The following is a 13536-nucleotide window of genomic DNA, read 5'->3' on the forward strand; positions in this document are numbered from 1 at the left end:
CGTCACCATGACAATCAGTGACTATAGCAGCTTGACAGCAGGTGCCAACATGGAAAACAGCGACACCTGATAATCCCACCTCATATGTGTCACTTGTGGAAGAACCTGCCTCTCACAGATTGACCTCTTCAGCTATCGGACAAAGTGCACCATGGGAAACAATCCCATCATCAATGGATTTGCTGCACGTCCATCATCTCACGTAGAAGGAAGGATGACGACGACATCCACAACCAGGGCGGCCCATCGTGCCTGTGGCAGCTCTTTCATTTCCTTTCAACTATTTATCGAAATTCCCTTTTCAACCTCACGAATGAGTCTCCTTTCACCATTCTCTCAGGCAATACATTCCAGACCAAAAACAACAACAACTTGTGTGTAAATTTATAGAGCACCTTTAACGTAATACAGCGTCGCATGGCACTTCACAGGAGTGTCGGAAAGCAAAATTGGACCCCAAGCCACACAAGACCGTATTACAGCAGATGGCCAAAAGCATGGTCACAGAAGTAGGCTTCCATGAGTGTTTTAAAGGAGGGAAGAGAGGTCGAGAGGCGGAGAGTTCAGGGAGGGAAATCTCAGGCTTCGGGCCTGGACAGCTGATGGCACAGCTGCCAGCGGTGGAGCGCTAAAAATCAGCGATGCTCAAAAGACCAGAATTGGAGCAGGGCCGGAATCTCGGGGGGAGTGAACCAAATAAAATCCGGCCCTTTGTATCCCCCTCACAGCTTACATTCCCACCGAGCTTTTTATTATCAATCAATTTCCCTCTTGCAGTTCTATTTCACACCAAGAGATGGCAGTCTCATGCCATTTCACAGCAAGCTGCAGACAAGCTTACTTTCCTGCCAGTCTAATACTGTGTTGAGTGGACAAGGATGTGTGTGGTGTGCAGTGTGTGGTATGCAGCAAGGTTAGACTCAAACCAAAGAAGCTGCATCACTCCCAGCGGAAGGGCATCAACACGAGCAGAATTTCTTATCCACAGCTGTTACGTACGTTTCTAAATTCACTTGATAAAGTCCTTCAAAACACTCCGACAGGGGATGCAGAGACCAAGTGGGCCCACATCAGAGTTGCCATCTATGACTCAGCTATGATCACCTATGGCAAACGTGTGAAGCAGAATGCAGACTGGTTTCAATCACACTTTGAAGAGCTGGAACCTGTCATAGCCGCTAAGCACATTGCACTGTTGAACTACAAGAAAGCCCCCAGTGAGTTAACATCCGTAGCTCTTAAAGCAGCCAGAAGCGCTGCACAAAGAACAGCCAGGCACTGTGCAAATGACTACTGGCAACACCTATACAGTCATATTCAGCTGGCCTCTGACACCGGAAACATCCGAGGAATGTATGATGGCATTAAGAGAGCTTTTGGGCCAAACATCAAGAAGATCGCGCCCCTCAAATCTAAATCAGGGGACACAATCACTGACCAACGGAAGTAAATGGACTGCTGGGTGGAGCACTACCTAGAACTGTACTCCAGGGAAAATGTTGTCACTGAGACCGCCCTCAATGCAGCCCAGTCTCTGCCAGTCATGGATGAGCTGTACGTACAGCCAACAAAATCGGAACTCAGTGATGCCATTCATTCTCTAGCCAGCAGAAAAGCACCTGGGAAGCACAGCATTACCCTGAAATAATCAAGAGTACCAAGCCTGCTATACTTCCAGCACTCTACGAACTGCTTTGCCTGTGCTGGGACGAGGGAGCAGTACCACAGGACATGCGCGATGGCAATATCATCACCATCTATAAGAACAAGGGTGACCGTGGTGACTGCAACAATTACCGTGGAATCTCCCTGTTCAGGATAGTGGGTAAAGTCTTCACTCGAGTCGCTTTGAACGGGCTCCAGAAGCTGGCTGAGCGTGTCTACCCTGAGGCACAGTGTAGCTTTCGAGCAGAGAGATCCAACATTGACATGCTGTTCTCCCTTTACCAGCTACAGGAGAAATGCCGTGAACAACAGATGCCCCTCAACGTTGCTTTCATAGATCTCACCAAAGCCTTTGACCTCGTCAGCAGACGTGATCTCTTCAGACTACTAGAAAAGATTGGATGTCCACCAAAGCTACTAAGTATCATCACCTCATTCCATGACAATATGAAAGGCACAATTTAGCATAACGGCACCTCATCAGACCCCTTTCCTATCCTGAGTGGCATGAAACAGGGCTGTGTTCTCGCACCTACATTGTTTGGGATCTTCTTCTCCCTGCTGCTCTCACATACGTTCAACCCTTCAGAAGAAGGAATTTTCCTCCACACAAGATCAGGTGGCAGGTTGCCCGTCCAAGAGCGAAGACCAAAGTACGGAAAGTCCTCATCAGGGAACTCCTCTTTGCTGACGATGCTGCATTAATATCTCACACTGAAGAGTGGCTGCAGAGTCTCATCGACAGGTTTGCGGCTGCCTGCAACGAATATGGTCTAACCATCAGCCTCAAGAAAAAGAACATCATGGGACAGGACGTCAGAAATGCTCCATCCATCAATATCGGCGACCACGCTCTGGAAGTGGTTCAAGAGTTCACCTACCTAGGCTCAACGATCACCAGTAACCTGTCTCTCGATGCAGAAATCAACAAGTGCATGGGAAAGGCTTCCACTGCTATGTCCAGACTGGCCAAGAGAGTGTGGGAAAATGGCGCACTGACACGGAACACAAAAGTCCGAATGTATCAAGCCTGTGTCCTCAGTACCTTGCTCTACGGCTGCGAGGCCTGGACAACGTATGTCAGCCAAGAGCGACGTCTCAATTCATTCCATCTTCGCAGCCTCCGGAGAATCCTTGGCATCAGGTGGCAGGACCGTATCTCCAACACATCCCCAGCATATACACCCTAGTGAGCCAGTGGCACTTGAGATGGCTTGGCCATGTGAGCCACATGGAAGATGGCAGGATCCCCAAGGACACATTGTACAGCGAGCTCATCACTGGTATCAGACCCACCAGCCGTCCATGTCTCCGCTTAAAAGATGTCTGCAAACGCGATATGAAGTCCTGCGACATTGATCACAAGTCGTGGGAGTCAGTTGCCAGTGATCGCCAAAGCTGGCGGGCAGCCATAAAGGTGGGGCTAAAATGTGGCGAGTCGAAGAGACTTCGCAGTTGGCAGGAAAAAAGACAGAAGCGCAAGGGGAGAGCCAACTGTGTAACAGCCCTGACAACCAATTTTATCTGCAGCACCTGTGGAAGAGTCTATCACTCTAGAATTGGCCTTTATAGCCACTCCAGGCGCTGCTTCACAAACCACTGACCACCTCCAGGTGCTTACCCATTGTCTCTCGAGACAAGGAGGCCAAAGAAGATTCTTACGCCTCTCTGAGATTTGCCTACATATTTTCTCCTCTATCCCTTCCTGTCTGTTTAGAGGCCTGTAGTACACTCCCAGCCAAGTGATTGTCCCCTTTTTGTTTTTAAGTTCTTCCCATATGGCCTGATTTGAGGAATTTCTAAGATATCATCCTTCCTTACTGCAGTAATTGACTCCTTGATCAACAGTGCAATGCCACCTCCTCTTTTACTCCCTCACCTGTCTTGCCTGTAGATTCTGTACCCTGGAATACTGAGCTGCCAGTCCAGCCCCTCCCTCAACCATGTCTCTGTGATAGGAATAAGATCATAATCCCATGTGCTAATCATCGCCCTCAATTCATCTGCCTTATTAGTAAGACTCCTTGCATTAAAATAGATGCAATCCAGCCTTGCATTTTTCACTTGTGCCAGAACAGGTCTATATTTGCTCTGCCTTCCAGACTGACTCAGTTTCTCTTTTAAATTTGACTGTGTTTAACCCCCTACTGTACCTCCACTCTGTATCCGACCCCCCTGCCAAATTAATTTAAACCCCCCCTCCCCCCCAAAACAGCACTGGCAAACCTCTCAGCAAGTATGTTGGTCCCGTTCCAGTTCAGGTGCAACCCGTCCAACTTGGACAGGTAGGTCCCACCTTTGCCAGAAACAGACCCAGTGGTCGAGGAAACTAAGGCCCTCCCTCCTGCACCATATCCTAAGCCAAGCATTCATCTGCTCTCCCCTCTTACTCCTATACTCATTAGCATGTGGCATTGGGAGTAATCCAGAGATTACAACCTTTGAGGTCCTGCTTTTTAATCTGCTATCTAGCTCCCTAAATTCTGGTTGCAGGACCTCATCCCTCTTTCTACCTATGTCATTGGTGCCAATGTGTACCATGACCTCTGACTGTTCACCCTCCCCCTTGTCCTGCAGCCACTCTGTGACATCCTTGACCCTAGCACCAGGGAGGCAACATACCATCCTGGAGTCACGTTTGCAGCCACAGAAATGCCCATCTGTACCTCTTACGATAGAATCCCCTATCACTATAGCTCTTCTACTCCTTTTCCTCCCCTCTTGTGCAGCTGATCCACCTGTGGTGCCACAGACTTGGTTCTTGCTGCATTCCCCTGAGAAGCTATTTCCCCCAACAGTATTCAAAGTGGAAAATCTGTTAGAAAGCGAGATGGATCCAGGGGACTCCTTCACTACCTGCCTAGTTCTTCTACTCTGCCTGGTGGTCACCCATTCCCTTTCTACCAGAGCAGTCTTTACCTGCGGTGTGACCACCTCCCTATACGTGCTATCCACGATGATCTCAGCCTCGCGGATGCTCCACAGTATCTCCAGCACCCGCTCCAGATCCGAAACGTGGATTTCGAGTAGCTGCAGCTGGAGATACTTCCTGCACACGTGTTCGCACTGGTCACTGGAAGTGTCCCTGACTTCCCACATTGCACAGGAGGATCACTCCACATTGCTGAGCTGCCCTGCCATGACTTACCCTTAATTTATCCCCTTAAATTACCCAAAAATTAAATTATTTTCACGTGGGACCTTGATTCTCCCCCAAAAAACACGACCTCCTTTATTGAAAAAACTGTAGACCTTTCCCTTTACTTTTAGTTACTTACCCAGCTATTTAGAGTAACTCCCTAACAGCAGATACTCACCAACCAATCATCTTGCCGCCTTCCTGTGACATCACTGCTCACTTTGATTTCAAACTCCGGCTTGCCTGGACTGCTCTCCGCTCCTCTCCCGGAAGGTGAGTGACTAGGCCGCGATCCTCAGGCTCAATTTATCGGCTCCACTCTCGATGTTCTCCCCACAGGTCCGCTCTTCTCCCGGAAGGTGAATGACTGGGCCGCGATCCTCAGGCTCAATGTATCGGCTCCACTGTCGGTGTTCTCCCCACAGGTCCAGACCTCTCCCGGAAGGTGAGTGACTGGGCCGCGATCCTTGGGCTCAATTTATTGGTTCTGCTCTCGGCGTTCTCCCCACAGGTCCACTCCTCTCTGCTCCGCTCCCGGAAGGAAAGTAAGTCTGGTATCTGTGACGGACAATGAGGAGAAACACAATATGAGGAGAGAGTGAAATACATTTTACTCTTTAGACGATATTATTTATTATATTTCAGCTGTTCCTTGTTTCACAAATATTTTTGCGGGCTTTTCAAATTTGTGAATGGGTTTCAGCTCTGACAATTTGCCGCTGCCAATCTCCGCCCTATTTTCTCATTGCCCTTTGATGATCGGCAAAATAGCAGCTACCTGATTGGTGACATGAACCAGCCAATGAGATTCAGCAGACAGTAACCAATCAGAATTAGCCGGACTGCATTCCTCCAGAAGGAAAAGCAGGGAAGTGCGGGAGGAATTCCTTACTCTTTGTGAAAGTATTTGTGAGATTGTGGAAATGTCTGGAAGAGGAGCAGGGGAGAGACCATGATCCTGTCTCAGGTAGGTTTTTGAGTAAAATGGCTGTAACCAGTTCTGCAACTTCAGGGCAGGGAGTGTGTAACACCGTTCGGGTGGGAGTGAAGGATAATGATGGAGATGCACCGGTTGATAGTACCTTCTTCATTAAGAAAATCCTTATTGATTGCTGTGGATTCCAAGCTGTAAACATCTTCTGCCTGCAGGACTTCCCCAGCTGTGGATATTTTGACGTGATGTTCAAGAACGTGGCGGATGCATCAAGTTCCTGAAGGTGTTTAAGGAGAAGGGAAACCAGGCGCCGTTGTCGATCCTCACTGTGGAGCCGCTCTTCACACTGCCATCGCAACGTGACCGGGTGGTGAGAATCCACCTCTACAACCTCCATGTTCCTGTCGTGGATGTTCTCACCTTCCTCACCAGGTACGTCGAGGTGGCCGGCGGCAGCACTGATGTCAAGGACCCATTTGGATTTGGACCAGCAAGCGTCAGGTCAAGGTGACCTTGAATGTCAATGCCAACGGAGCCATCATCCATCCTCCCTCCAGCTTCACTTTCGGGGGAAGTCGAGGCTTCATGGTCTACGCGGAGAAGCCCAGAGTTTGTCGTACCTGCGGCAAATCTGGTCACGTGGCAGCTAACTGCAGCACAGTCGTCTGCAAGAACTGCAAGAAGGAAGGCCATCAGACCAAGGACTGTAATCATTGTAAGTACTGCAACCTGTGAGGTGGGGCAGGCCACCTCTACAAAACCTGCCCCAAACGCTGCCTCAGTTATGCACAGGCAGCAAGGACCAAGGAAAGACCGGGTTAAGGAACGGTGAACACGTCTGGTGCTGGGAGGGAAACAAGCAATCCTCCCCACAGCGATGAAAGTCTATCTGAGAAAGAGAAGAAAGGGGAAGCAGCTGCAACCGGAGACCCATCACATACTCCGTGCCTGGAAACTCCTCCTCTACAGACAGAATTAATGGAGGAGGAGGCAGCAGATGGACAAACAGGTCAGTGGCAGGTGGTACAAAGGAAGACCACAAAGAAAAAACCTCCAAAAAAAGAACAGGTCACCAACCAAACCAGTGGCAAGAGGAGGCTACCGTCTGAGACAGACTACAGCAGCTCCTCCTCACTGGACGAGGAAGGGCCGGAATGATGGCACCTCCAAAAGAAGCAGCAGAACTCAAAGGAGCTGGAAGATAAAGCCCCCCAGCTCCGGGGCACTGGAAGCTGTGACACGCCCAGCGCACCCCAAACCAAAAGCATGGAACCCAAGGAGATGCTCAGTGCACCCCAGCTCCGGGAGACCGAGAGCAGCGAAGTGTCCTGCGCACTCCAGCTCCAGCTCCGGAAGTCAGGAACAGTGATGTCTTTGAGGAGGGACCGAGGGGAAAGACACCAACAGCAGAGGACAACCCAAGCCTTGCTGCCTACAAGACCCGCCCCCCCACCCACCGATGCCACCCCAGTGGAACAAAACCCTCATGAATAACCATGAGGGGTTTCTGGGCTCAAACAATGTGAAACAGCTTGCGTACACTATGGGTATGCAGGAACATACTCAAGGACTGGGACTAGCAAGGACACCTGGTGTGGTGAGCAACACCCAACTTTATAGTGGATATAAAGATTGCTTCGATTAACATGCATTGTGTTAAATCCACCACGTGATGTGTTTCAACCTTGGATGACTTCGCAAAGGTCAAAGCCGGCGTACTGTTTTGTCAGGAGTGTGGAATCCTGCACCGCAGCACTTACAGGCAATGGTCACGATGGTGATCCCATGGGACATCGATCTGGTCCAGGGGAAATGATTCTTGTTCCTCCGGCCTGGGTATTCTGCTGCGGGAAGGCAATTTAACCATCTCTGAAGTTAAGATGCTGGTGGGCGGTCGCCTTCTCGTAGCAGATGTAATGTACAACAATGCTCCGCTCCAGTTAAGCAACGTATATGCCCCGGTCGAATACAATGAGCGGCTGACCATCCTCCAGCAACTCACACTGCTGCTGGTGACATCCAGGCCGGTCATTCTTGGAGGTGACTTCAACTGCATCATTGATGCAGCTGGACAATCTGGCAGTAACGACAGAAAACTGGACGCTCCGCACAGATTCTTAAAAAATGCCAAACTGCACAATGTCTTCAGCAAACCTGCAGACGGAGCGCAGCGTAGATACACCTGGTCAAGATCGGACGGGTCTGCCCGTTCCAGGATTGACTTCCTGTATGTGTCCCCTGCTTTCACGGTCAGATCCACCGACGTCAAGCCGGTGTTCTTCTCCGACCACTGCCTCTTACTGGCTGACTGTCACTGACAGGATGACCAGCGGGTTGGCAGGGAGACATGGAAGCTGAATGCTACACTGCTAACCCAGAGAACATTGAGGAACTCAAAAGAGATTGAAAAAGTTGGAGAACAGTGAGACCCTCTTTGAGTATCCGGTGAACTGGTGGGAAGTGATCAAGGTGAATATCAAGACGTTCTTTATCTCCAAAGGTATTCAGAGGGTATGAGAGAGACAAAGGGAAATGTCCCAACTCCAGAAAAGAATGCAAAATCTGCTCTGGCTGCAGTCGATGGGGGTCGAGGTCAAGGAGGTGCTCCAAGAGGTGAAGAGCCAGCAGGCCTCGCTCTTTGCCACGGAGGCCTCCAAGATCATCTTCCGGTCCAGAGTCCGCTCCATTGAGCAGGATGAGAAGTGCTCACGTTTCTTCTTCCAAAAGGTACACAGAGAGAGCTCTGTGATCAGCAGCCTGAAGGAAGAGGATGGCTCGGTCACAACTTCGCAGTCCGACATACTAAGGATTCGCAAATCCTTGAATGCTGGGCTGTAAGACGTGAAGTCTATGGACAGCACGTCCTCCCAGTCCTTCCTGTCATCGATCACAGAGGTCTGAGATGACAGCATGCAGGAGAATCTGGACAAACCGCTAACTCTGGACAAGCTGACAAAGGCCATCAAGTCTTTTGAGACGAAGAAAACTCCCGGAAGCGACGGCTTACCAGTTGAGTTGTATTCGGCCCTGTGGTGCTGGGTCAGCCCAGACCTGCTGGAACTGTACGAGAGTATGCTCCTGGCCGGCAGCATGTCAGAATCCACGAGGAAAGGCATCATCACCCTCATCTGCAAGCAGAAGGGGGAGAGGGCAGAAATCAGAAATTTTCGGCCCATCTCACTGCTTAATGTAGACTACAAGATTCTGTCCAAAGTCATCGCCAGTCAAGTCAAGTCTGCTCTGCAGTTGGTGATTCACCCTGGCCAGACCTGTACTGTACCCAGCAGGAAGATCTCTGATAGTGTCGTGCTACTCAGGGATACGATCGGCTACGTACGGGACAGGAGGGTGGACACCTGCCTCATCAGCCTGGACCAGGAGAAGGCTTTTGACAGGATATCGCACACACACATGATGGACGTTCTTTCCAAAATGGGGTTTGGGGAGGGAATCTGCATTTGGATCAAACTGCTCTCCACAAACATCAGTAGCACAGTCCAAAAAATTGGGTGGTAATCAGAAAGTTTCCAATCAAATCTGGAGTCAGACAGGGCTGTCCTCTTTCCCCTCCCTTGTGTGTTTGCTGTATCGAACTCTTTGCTGAGTCTATTAGGAAGGATGCGAACATAAGAGGGGTGACAATCCCAGGCAGTGGAGGCACTCAGGTCAAAGCCTCCCTGTACATAGATGATGTTGCTGCATTCTGATAAGATCCGCTGTCCATTCGCAGACTGATGAGCATCTGCGACCAGTTCGAACTGGATTCGGGAACCAATGTTAACCATGGCAAGAGCGAGGCCATGTTCCTTGGGAACTGGGCTGACCGATCCTTTGTCCCCTTCACTGTCAGGTCAGACTACCTGAAGGTGCTGGGGATATGGTTTGTAAAGGCAGGGACGTGCACCAAAACCTGGGAGGAGCGAGTAGCCAGGGTACAACATAAACTGAGCAAATGGGAGCAGCGTTCTCTCTCTATTATGGGTAAGAACCTGGTCATCAGGTGCAAGGTGCTCACGTAGTTGCTGTATGTGACGCAGGTCTGGCCAATACCCCACTCCTGCGCTGTGGCGGTCACCCGAGCCATTTCCCGCTTTATCTGAAGACGCAAAATGGACAGGGTCCGGAGGGACACCATGTTCAAACCTCTGGATAAAGGCGAAAAAATGTACTCAACGTCGCCCTCAACCTGATGGCCACCTTAGTATGTGGCTGCATCAAGCTGTGCGTAGAGCCCCAGTATGCAAACACCAAGTGTCACTACGTGCTGAGGTTCTATCTGACCCCGGTGTTGCAAAGGATGGATCTGGTCACATTGCCACGGAACGCTCCATCCAGTTGGACCGTGCCTTCGCGGAAATGTTTGTGTGGAAAAACACCTTTGACCACCAATCCATCAGGCAGTGGTCAGCACGGAATGTCCTCAAGTATATTTTTGGAAAAGTCTGGAAGAGGAAAGACCAGCGGGAAAGCTCGGTCCAAGGCCAAGTCTCGCTCCTCCCGGGCTGGACTGCAGTTCCTGGTGGGCCGTGTTCACAGGCTCCTGAGAAAGGGCAACTATGCTGAGCGTGTGGGTGCCGGAGCCCCGGTCTATCTGGCTGCTGTGCTCGAGTATCTGACCGCTGAAATCCTCGAGTTGGCCAGTAACGCGGCCCAGGACAACAGGAAGACCCGCAACATCCTCAGACACCTACAGCTGGCTGTCCAGAATGACGAGGAGCTCACCAAGTTGCTGGGAGGGGTGACCATCACTCAGGGCTGTGTGCTGCCTAATATCTAGGCCATGCTGCTGCCCAAGAAAACAACGTTCGCAGACCTCCAATCCTCCGGCACCTCCCCCATATTCAGTGAGGATTTGAAGATGATCCTCAGCGCATCCACTATTTCCTCCCTGGCTTCCTTTAACAACCTCAGATGCAAACCATCTGGCCCTGGTGATTTATTCATTTTCAAGGATGTCAGACTCTCCAGTACTTCCACTCTCATTATGCTTATCGTATCTAATATTTCACACTCCTCTTCTTTTCCTACAATGTCTGCATCATCCCTCTCCTTTGTGAAGGCAGAGACAAAAAACTCGTTAATAACCTCACCCACATCTTCTGGATCCACACAGAAGTTCCCTTGTACATCTCTGATAGGCCATACCCTTTCCTTAGTTTTTTTTTTATTTCCAAAATATACTTTATTCATAAAAATCTGTAAAAATTACATTGCCAAACAGTTTCCAAACAGCACCAAAAAATACAAACATTGCAAGGGAGATCAGTTTCCTTCAATACTGTCATGAGTTTCTTCCCAACCCTTCCGTTTCACAATTGTCATGTCAATTACAGTTTTACATTTACAGCAATTCAGAATATTAACGATACAGTTCGAGGGGTTTCCCATGGATCCAGCCCCTCAGTCCAGCTTGGTGGGGGAACCTTACACTGTGGTCTTTCCCCATTGAGCCTTTGCTGCGGCTGCCCCAAGCTTTAGTGCGTCCCTCAGCACGTAGTCCTGGACCTTGGAATGTGCCAGTCTGCAACATTCGGCGGTGGACAACTCTTTGCGCTGGAAGACCAGCAAGTTTCGGGCAGACCAAAGGGCGTCTTTCACCGAATTGATAGCCCTCCAGCAGCAGTTGATGTTTGTCTCGGTGTGCGTCCCTGGGAACAGCCCGTAGAGCACAGACTCCTGTATACCCTTTCCTTAGTTATCCTCTTGCTCTTAATGGACTGATAAGACATCTTTGGGTTTCCTTCAAGTCGTTGTATCCAGTCCACATCCACCAAATCACCTCTCAGTTTTGTAAAATTTGCCTTCCCCCAATTTCGAACTTTTACTTTTCGAGCTGCCCTGCCATTACTTAGCTTTACAAACTCATTATTGCTCGTGTAATAAGTGTAATAAGTAGAATAATTTACCAGTTACTCACCGATCAGCTTCTTCCCCTGTACCATGGAGGCTGAAAAGGCAGAAAAGAAAAGAGAGACCAAAGAGCACCTCCTTCCCCTAGTCAGTGAAGTCCCTCACACATCAACTCACAGCTTTACACTCTGTCCAAACAGCACTTTCTAATTAGTAATTATTCATAAATTACACTAACTAAAACATTAGTAACCTGACGAATTACAAGGTAGCTATTTGAGGGTTTTTAAACAAAGAGATTTTTTCCCTATCCTGATTTCAGGTCCCACTCTGGACACTTGCTTTTGATTCCAGGACGCTGAGGGCAGGGTGCTGCCGAATATCCAGGCCGTGTTGCTGCCCAAGAAAACCAGCGCTCCGGGCACCAAAACCAAGTCAATCTGCCAGGATTTTATCAAATACCCAAAGGCTCTTTTCAGATCCACCCACAGTATCTGAAAGGGCTGATTACTGTCTGAAGTCTGCTGTACCCACACCTCTGTCTATCCCTCTTCATCTGGAACAACCAGTGTTATCTTCCATTCCTTTCACCATCATGTGTTTAACTCGCTTCTCCTCATAGACAGTCAGATATCAATGTAATAATGAAATGATCTGTGTCAGTGCTGGCCATTTCCCTGTCCTGATTTCAGACCCCACTCTGGACACTTGTTTCCCATTCCAGGACCTTCTTGTATTAATATTCAGCACCACCTGTCAGTCAGAAACTTGTCTCAATTAACCGATCCTTTTACTGAACTTCCAACTGCTGCTGTCTATTTCTAGAGGGAAAGAGCTGCTCACTGAATAAGGATGTGAGGGGAATGTAACCCGGCTGCTGGTGAGAAGGTCCCGTCTTCTCAATCAAAAGCCTTTTATTTTCACAGAAATAACTTGTTAAATACAAATCTGATTCCAACACGTCAATAACAGGACAGAATGGGAACCTTTTAAAAGGATGAAGCAACTATTTCAGTGGCTTCTCACTGTCCCCCTGAAGCCTGTGTGAAGGGGAATTACCAATAGTCTGTAATTTATTACTTCCACACCGAGTTTGAGTTATTTGTCGTGTGAAAGATTGCTGAACGGAGTCTTTTACTGTCAGTTACGGATGAGAAGTTGACAAAAATTGGCAAAATAAAGCTGTTCATAAAATAGCACCAGCAATTTGAGTCGGTAAAAGCAAAATTGTGTTTCAAAAGTTTATTTAAACCGCTACGGGAAAATAGATTTTTATGTACTTTTCCAGTCGATCACTTCTTTTCCATAGTGAAATTGGCGGCTTTCACAAATTCAAATATTGTGCCAGGTTGACAGGTTCAACCAATGATTTTTTGTATTTTGTGCTTCGAGGTTCTCTGATTGAATCATGCATGTGAGTTATTGGCTGTGTGGCCTAATGGATAAGGCGTCTGACTTCGGTATATTCTATGATGTTATCAGAAGATTGCAGGTTCGAGTCCCGCCACGGTCATTTTGACCCAAAGGGATTATGCAGGGCTTTGGGGATCGAGTCGGGGACTGAACAGATTGGAAGCCCGACACAGACTTAATGGGGCGAATGGCCTCCTCATGTGTTGTCACTGACTTTATGAGAAGAGGGTGACCAATCAGAGGTGGGCTGGGGTTACGGCGGGCTCAAACTGCAGGAATTCCAGGTCTCTGAATGACTGAGCTGAAACTGATCAGTTTCACTGCAGGAAACACCGTCTCGGGGGAAGTAACATCACAAATAATTCCATTTGACTAATTATTCAATTATAAAACAATGGGCAGATGTGAAGGTGTGATGTTACTTTTCACTGTGAGGGGAGAATCCGCCATCTGGATAAATCAGCAACTTTATAACATCGTCTGTACGTTTGGAAAAGAAACGATGAAAACTCTCCCCATAACCCTGGTGCGGTGG

The 13536-nt window shown here is 48.9% G+C and overlaps 1 non-coding gene across 1 annotated transcript; it reads left to right on the forward strand.

Moving 5' to 3' along the window:
• Nucleotides 1–13012: 13012 nt before the first annotated feature.
• On the forward strand, nt 13013–13101 carry trnar-ucg (transfer RNA arginine (anticodon UCG)). Its single transcript is given in 2 exon segments — nt 13013–13049; nt 13066–13101. It is a non-coding gene; the product is annotated as a tRNA-Arg (tRNA).
• Nucleotides 13102–13536: the final 435 nt, after the last annotated feature.

This window comes from Heterodontus francisci, unplaced genomic scaffold (genome assembly GCF_036365525.1).
Source record: "Heterodontus francisci isolate sHetFra1 unplaced genomic scaffold, sHetFra1.hap1 HAP1_SCAFFOLD_97, whole genome shotgun sequence".
NCBI lineage: Eukaryota > Metazoa > Chordata > Chondrichthyes > Heterodontiformes > Heterodontidae > Heterodontus > Heterodontus francisci.